This window comes from Myripristis murdjan, chromosome 1 (assembly GCF_902150065.1).
Source record: "Myripristis murdjan chromosome 1, fMyrMur1.1, whole genome shotgun sequence".
NCBI lineage: Eukaryota > Metazoa > Chordata > Actinopteri > Holocentriformes > Holocentridae > Myripristis > Myripristis murdjan.
In genome coordinates this window covers 288,599-296,098 of record NC_043980.1, presented here as the reverse complement: position 1 = coordinate 296,098, position 7,500 = coordinate 288,599, and positions in this window count along the sequence as shown.

Below are 7,500 nucleotides of genomic sequence, written 5' to 3'. Positions count from 1 at the left end.
GCCATCGGGCAGCGTGGGCCATCGGGCAGCGTGGGCCATCGGGCAGCGTGGGCCATCGGGCAGCGTGGGCCATCGGGCGGGCAGCGTGGGCCATCGGGCAGCGTGGGCCATCGGGCAGCGTGGGCCATCGGGCAGCGTGGGCCATCGGGCGGGCAGCGTGGGCCATCGGGCAGCGTGGGCCATCGGGCAGCGTGGGCCATCGGGCAGCGTGGGCCATCGGGCAGCGTGGGCCATCGGGCGGGCAGCGTGGGCCATCGGGCGGCGTGGGCCATCAGGCGGGCAGCGTGGGCCATCGGGCGGCGTGGGCCATCAGGCGGGCAGCGTGGGCCATCGGGCAGCGTGGGCCATCGGGCGGCGTGGGCCATCAGGCGGGCAGCGTGGGCCATCGGGCAGCGTGGGCCATCAGGCGGGCAGCGTGGGCCATCGGGCGGCGTGGGCCATCAGGCGGGCAGCGTGGGCCATCGGGCGGCGTGGGCCATCGGGCAGCGTGGGCCATCGGGCGGGCAGCGTGGGCCATCGGGCGGCGTGGGCCATCAGGCGGGCAGCGTGGGCCATCGGGCGGGCAGCGTGGGCCATCAGGCGGGCGGCGTGGGCCATCGGGCGGCGTGGGCCATCGGGCGGGCAGCGTGGGCCATCGGGCGGCGTGGGCCATCAGGCGGGCAGCGTGGGCCATCGGGCAGCGTGGGCCATCGGGCAGCGTGGGCCATCAGGCGGGCAGCGTGGGCCATCGGGCAGCGTGGGCCATCGGGCAGCGTGGGCCATCGGGCGGGCAGCGTGGGCCATCGGGCGGCGTGGGCCATCAGGCGGGCAGCGTGGGCCATCGGGCGGCGTGGGCCATCAGGCGGGCAGCGTGGGCCATCGGGCAGCGTGGGCCATCGGGCGGGCAGCGTGGGCCATCGGGCGGCGTGGGCCATCGGGCAGCGTGGGCCATCGGGCGGGCAGCGTGGGCCATCGGGCAGCGTGGGCCATCAGGCGGGCAGCGTGGGCCATCGGGCGGCGTGGGCCATCAGGCGGGCAGCGTGGGCCATCGGGCAGCGTGGGCAATCGGGCGGGCAGCGTGGGCCATCGGGCGGCGTGGGCCATCAGGCGGGCAGCGTGGGCCATCGGGCAGCGTGGGCCATCGGGCGGCGTGGGCCATCAGGCGGGCAGCGTGGGCCATCGGGCAGCGTGGGCCATCAGGCGGGCAGCGTGGGCCATCAGGCGGGCAGCGTGGGCCATCGGGCAGCGTGGGCCATCGGGCAGCGTGGGCCATCAGGCGGGCAGCGTGGGCCATCGGGCAGCGTGGGCCATCGGGCGGGCAGCGTGGGCCATCGGGCGGCGTGGGCCATCGGGCAGCGTGGGCCATCGGGCGGGCAGCGTGGGCCATCAGGCGGGCAGCGTGGGCCATCGGGCAGCGTGGGCCATCGGGCGGGCAGCGTGGGCCATCGGGCGGCGTGGGCCATCGGGCGGGCAGCGTGGGCCATCGGGCAGCGTGGGCCATCGGGCAGCGTGGGCCATCAGGCGGGCAGCGTGGGCCATCGGGCGGCGTGGGCCATCGGGCAGCGTGGGCCATCAGGCGGGCAGCGTGGGCCATCAGGCGGGCGGCGTGGGCCATCAGGCGGGCGGCGTGGGCCATCGGGCAGCGTGGGCCATCGGGCAGCGTGGGCCATCAGGCGGGCAGCGTGGGCATCAGGCGGGCAGCGTGGGCCATCGGGCAGCGTGGGCCATCGGGCCCACGCTGCCCGAACATAATATAAATCCAAACATAATATAAATACAAACAGAAATGTAGGTTTCCAGTCATAATACATGTTATGTTAAATGTAGATGATTCAAATAATATTTAGTCAAACTTCAGATTAACTTCATAATAATCAAGCTAAATCAAAAACCAACCATTAACTTATTGGCTTAATCCAAAAATATAATACTCATCAATAAAGGAAGCTTGACTTACATTGAAATAACATCAAAAGACACATGGCACACATCACCAAACAGCTTCCAGCAGCATGTGTTTGGGGACAAAGAGAGGAAGCCGCGCCCATCCAGGTCTGTATTTATAGGGGAGGGCAGTGATTGACAGGTAGCTTGTCTGCACTGAAACCACCTTGTATTGTGGAGCAGAGGGGAAATGAAATTTGTAGTTTTGAAAAATTAAAAATAAACTTGTAGTTTCTAACAGCCGCCCCCGGATTTGTGTAGCAAATACGTTACGTGGTTTCTTCTTCAGTGATTTCAGGGAGTGGGATTAATCTGGAGACAGGGCGTATGTATTCTCGACCTTGGATGATGACTTTAGCGCTGCGAATCTTTCCATCCTTTCCAGGGTAGGTTTCAGTTATCCTTCCGATAGGCCAGGATGCTCGAGGAAACTGGGGATCAACCAACATCACAACCTGGCCTGAATCCAAATTCCTTTTGTCAGTTACCCATTTTTGCCTGACTTGAAGGTTTGGAAGGTAAAATCGAATGAAAGCTGACCAGAATTGATCAGCCAAGATTTGACTGTGATGCCATCTTCTCTTGCCGAGGAGTTCACTGGCACAGTAGATTGCTTGGGGAAGAGAAGAATCAGGCCGCCCCATCAATAACATATTTGGTGTAACTGGGTCAAGGTCAGCAAGGTCAGAAGAAATGTATGCAAGGGGTTTTGAATTCAGAATGCCCTCTACTTCAATCAGGGTTGTATGTAGGACTGTTTCAGTTGTTGGTTGGTTTCCTAGTACAACACGAAGAGCCATTTTTACTGATTTGATTTCTCGTTCCCAACTTCCCCCAAAATGTGGGGCAGATGGAGGATTGAATTGGAAGTTGACTTGTGCACGAGCCAACTGCTGCTTCAAGTCGGGGGTCATGGCTTGGAACGCACTCCGCAGTTCTGCCTCTCCTGCTTTGAAGTTAGTCCCACAGTCCGAAATTAATTCCAAAGGTTTGCCTCTACGTGAGACAAATCTTCTGAATGCCATCAAGAATGTATCTGCATCCATGCTGTCAAGCAGCTCAAGATGAATGCAGCGAGTTGTTAAGCATTTAAAGAGTATGCCCCACCTTTTCTCCGTGCGCCTGCCAATTTTAACAGTGAAAGGCCCAAAGCAGTCCATACCTGTGGACCAGAAGGGGGGCTTGAACAGCCTAAGACGGGCTGGAGGAAGGTCTGCCATTTTAGGAACGACTGGATTAGCTCTCCATCTTTGGCAGTCTCGACACTGATGTTGATGTTGACGGATGGCTTGGCGACCACGTAGGATCCAGTACTTGCGTCTCACTTCCCCTAAAACACGCTCTGGACCTGGGTGGAGCAGTTTGTCATCATAATACTTGATAATGAGTTTGGTTATGGGATGTCTAGGATCTAATATAACTGGATGGAGGGTGTCATGATCAAGGGACTCCGCTCTTCGGAGTCGACCTCCCACTCTAATGAGACCAAGATTGGGATCATATTCAGGAGAAAGAGGGAGTAGTTTGCTATTTTTGGGAATGGATTTGTTTGTTTTGAGGGCATTGAACTCCTCAGGAAAACACTCAGATTGGGCCCTCTGCAAAAGATTCTGAGGTAGCTGCATTGACAGAGGGGGGTAAATAACAGCGAGGGAAGTGGATGTCAGGGAGATTTTGCAGTTCCATTTCCCATGCTTGCCATTTCTCCAACAAGCTATTGGATTTGATTATGTTATCCCATCCTTTTTCCTGTTTCCATAGATCCTGCACTAGGATCTTTGCCCGGGCTGTGAAAGGGCACAGATAGCCCAGAGGATCATACTGACTGGCCAGTACCTTGTAAATATTCCTCATTGTAGGCTGATGGTAAGTGAGGGACTGGTTCTTGTAACTCAGCATGTCTGTGCAACAGTTCCATTGGAGGCCTAGTGTCATTTCTTTAGGGTCTCCATTCTCTGAAAGCCACAGTTCAGTGGTTTTGGACTTTGCATCTGGTGGAAGATGGTGTATTACAGCAGGATCATTGCTAGCCCATTGTCTGATGTCAAATCCACCATCAGCAAACAGGGGTCTCATTTTGTTAATGAGGGACTTGGCCTCATGAGAGGAAGGAAAACTTTGGAGGCAATTATCAACATAGAAGCAGTGTTGGACAGATTGGAGGACCTCCTCATTACTTTCAAAGTGATCTTGGACATGTTTGTGAATTGCATAGGTGGCACAGCATGGGCTACATGTTGTACCAAATGGTAAGACTTGCCATTCATAAACAGTGGGTTCCTGGTCCAGTTGCATCCCTCTCCACATAAAGCGTAGTAGAGGTTTGTCCTCATTCAAAAGGCGTACCTGATGGAACATAGCTTTAATATCACCACAAATGGCAATAGCATGTTGACGAAATCTGAGAAGGACCCCAAGAAGAGAGGGCCCCAATGTTGGTCCAGGAAGAAGGCATTTGTTTAGATTTTGGCCCATGTGTTCAAAGGAGCAGTCAAATACAACTCTGTGTTTGTTGTTGTGTTCAACAATGTGATGTGGGAAATACCAGTGTTCATGTGGTTGATCTACCTGGTCGCTGGGGATCCTTTGAACATAGCCAGACTGCACAAGTTTGTCCAGTTCTTCTTGGTATTTCTTTGACAGTTTGGGATCTTTAGACAGGCGTCTTTCTGTAGCACAGAGACGGGGCAAGACAGCTTCTTTGGGAGCTTTAAGGAGAGGAATGTTGGGAGCTCTTAGCAGTGGAGTGGCATAACGCATCACACCATCTATCTCTACTCGTACTGTTTTGGAATGGAGTAGATCAAGGGCTAACTTGTCTTGTTTTGACCGTGTAGCTGTCCTTTCATTAACATAGGGCAAGGTGTCAAGCTGCCAGAGTCTTTCTACATTCCTTAGCAACTCACTCTTGAAGCAGGTAAGAGTGAAAGACAGAGTGTGATGATGGGTTTGGACTAAATTGGCCGGCCCCTGCAGAGCCCATCCTAGTCTAGTATGTACAGCCAATGGGCCACCAGGGGGCCCCATGAGAATTGGCTCCGGCGTGGGCCGTCAGGCGGGCAGCGTGGGCCGTCAGGCGGGCAGCGTGGGCCATCAGGCGGCGTGGGCCATCGGGCGGCGTGGGCCATCAGGCGGGCAGCGTGGGCCATCGGGCGGCGTGGGCCATCAGGCGGGCGGCGTGGGCCATCGGGCGGCGTGGGCCATCAGGCGGGCGGCGTGGGCCATCAGGCTGCGTGGGCCATCAGGCGGGCAGCGTGGGCCATCGGGCGGCGTGGGCCATCAGGCGGGCAGCGTGGGCCATCGGGCGGCGTGGGCCATCGGGCGGCGTGGGCCATCAGGCGGGCGGCGTGGGCCATCGGGCGGCGTGGGCCATCAGGCGGGCGGCGTGGGCCATCAGGCTGCGTGGGCCATCAGGCGGGCGGCGTGGGCCATCAGGCTGCGTGGGCCGTCAGGCGGCGTGGGCCGTCAGGCGGGCAGCGTGGGCCATCAGGCTGCATGGGCCATCAGGCGGGCGGCGTGGGCCATCGGGCGGCGTGGGCCATCAGGTGGGCGGCGTGGGCCATCAGGCTGCGTGGGCCGTCAGGCGGGCAGCGTGGGCCATCAGGCGGGCGGCGTGGGCCATCGGGCGGCGTGGGCCGTCAGGCGGGCAGCGTGGGCCATCAGGCGGCGTGGGCCATCAGGCGGGCAGCGTGGGCCATCGGGTGGCGTGGGCCATCAGGCGGCGTGGGCCATCAGGCGGGCAGCGTGGGCCATCGGGTGGCGTGGGCCATCGGGCGGCGTGGGCCATCAGGCTGCGTGGGCCATCAGGCGGGCGGCGTGGGCCATCAGGCGGCGTGGGCCATCAGGCGGGCAGCGTGGGCCGTCAGGCGGCGTGGGCCGGTGTTCTGTTGATTTTTGCTGCTTTGCTACCGCCGCATAAACCGACAGGTTAATCTGTCGATATCGGCATTAAGTGGGCAACGTTCTCTTCTCTCGTGTGTCTTGGTACGAAAAGTGAGATGAAATTTAGACCATTTTAATATTTATAATCAATATTTCAGGGTAGCATATTTTGATAGTCTGGTAACAGCCTATCAAATAATGATACCGCTACTGTGCATCGGCTCTGCTCATGCACAGAAACACAAGGCAGCATTTCTCACCAAGGAGCAGAAATCAACAGAACACCGAGGTGGCCGGTCAGTCGGCAGAACAGAGGAGAACGGAGGAGAACGGAGGAGAACGGAGGAGAACGGAGGAGAACAGAGGCGTGTTTCGCGTCCTGTGTTGTTCTTGTGTCGCTGTTGTTTGTTCACAGCAGGGCCAAAACCACCATTTCAGCATTGGGGGGGACAGACATTTTGGGAACATGGGGGGGGCTTGTACCTCTCAGTGTATATGGGCGTTTAACCTCACAGCACCGTCCTGGCAGAAGTGCTCGGCCCATCAGTCTCAGGCTCAGCTCTTTCAGTGTATCAAGGCCTCATGCAGACTGTTTACCTGTCACACACTGAGAGCTGGATCACCTTTTCCTTTATGTGCTGGTTCAGGCTGTTCCTATCTGTAAAGGAGAGGAACAGCCTGAGCCACATGGTGAAGGTCTGCTCCAAAATCATTGGACACAGGCAAAATAATTTAAATGATCTCTGGGAGAAACGGGTGGTTCAGAAAGCCAACAGAATCACAGGCTGAGGCACGGAGCACATCTTGGCCAAGGAGTTCTCCCTACTGCCTCTAGGGCGGCGCTATCGGGAGCCCTCAAGGAAAACCAACAGATATGCCAACTCATTCCATCTGCCGTCAGCCTGTTGAACAGGGTAGCCTTAATTGAGTTTTTTTTTTTTCTCTCTTTTTTGACTTTTATGGAATAATACTGTAAGCACTGTATGAATTTGCACTGAGCGCCTGTTTGCCCTTCTGCACATGTGATGTTACAATGTGTTTAGTGGGTTTTCTACCCAGCTGTTTATTGTTGTATGTATTTTATGTTGCTGTAGAAACCGAATTGCCCCTCGGGGACTAATAAAGCAATCTGAATCTGAATCTGAATCTGAATCCGAATCCGAATCTGAATCTGAATCTGAATCTGAATCCGAATCCGAATCCGAATCCGAATCTGAATCCGAATCCGAATCTGAATCTGAATCTGAATCTGAATCTGAATGAATCTGAAAAACGTCGACTCAGCGACTGAAGCGCTCACGTTCTCCATTAGAACAGACCGGAGAACCTTAACCTAACCCACCCTAACCCTTCAAGAACCTTCATGCTGACAGAGGAGCCAAGGAGGAGCCCTCTCAGTGTGAGGGTGTGTGTGTGTGTGTGTGTGTGTGTGTGTGTGTGTGTGTGTGCGCAGGGAGGTGTGTGTGTGCAGTGTGTGTGTGTGAGGCAGATCCAATCAGGCTGCAGTGTGTATGTGTGTGTATGTGTGTGTATGTGTGTGTGTGTGTGTGTGTGTGTGTGTGTGTGTGCAGTGTGTGTATGTGTGTGAGGCAGACCCAATCAGGCTTCAGTGTGTGTGACGTGGCGGTGTGTGTGTGTGTGTGTGTGACGTGTTGGTGTGTATAAAGGTGTGTGGAGCGGCTCGGCGGCTCAGAC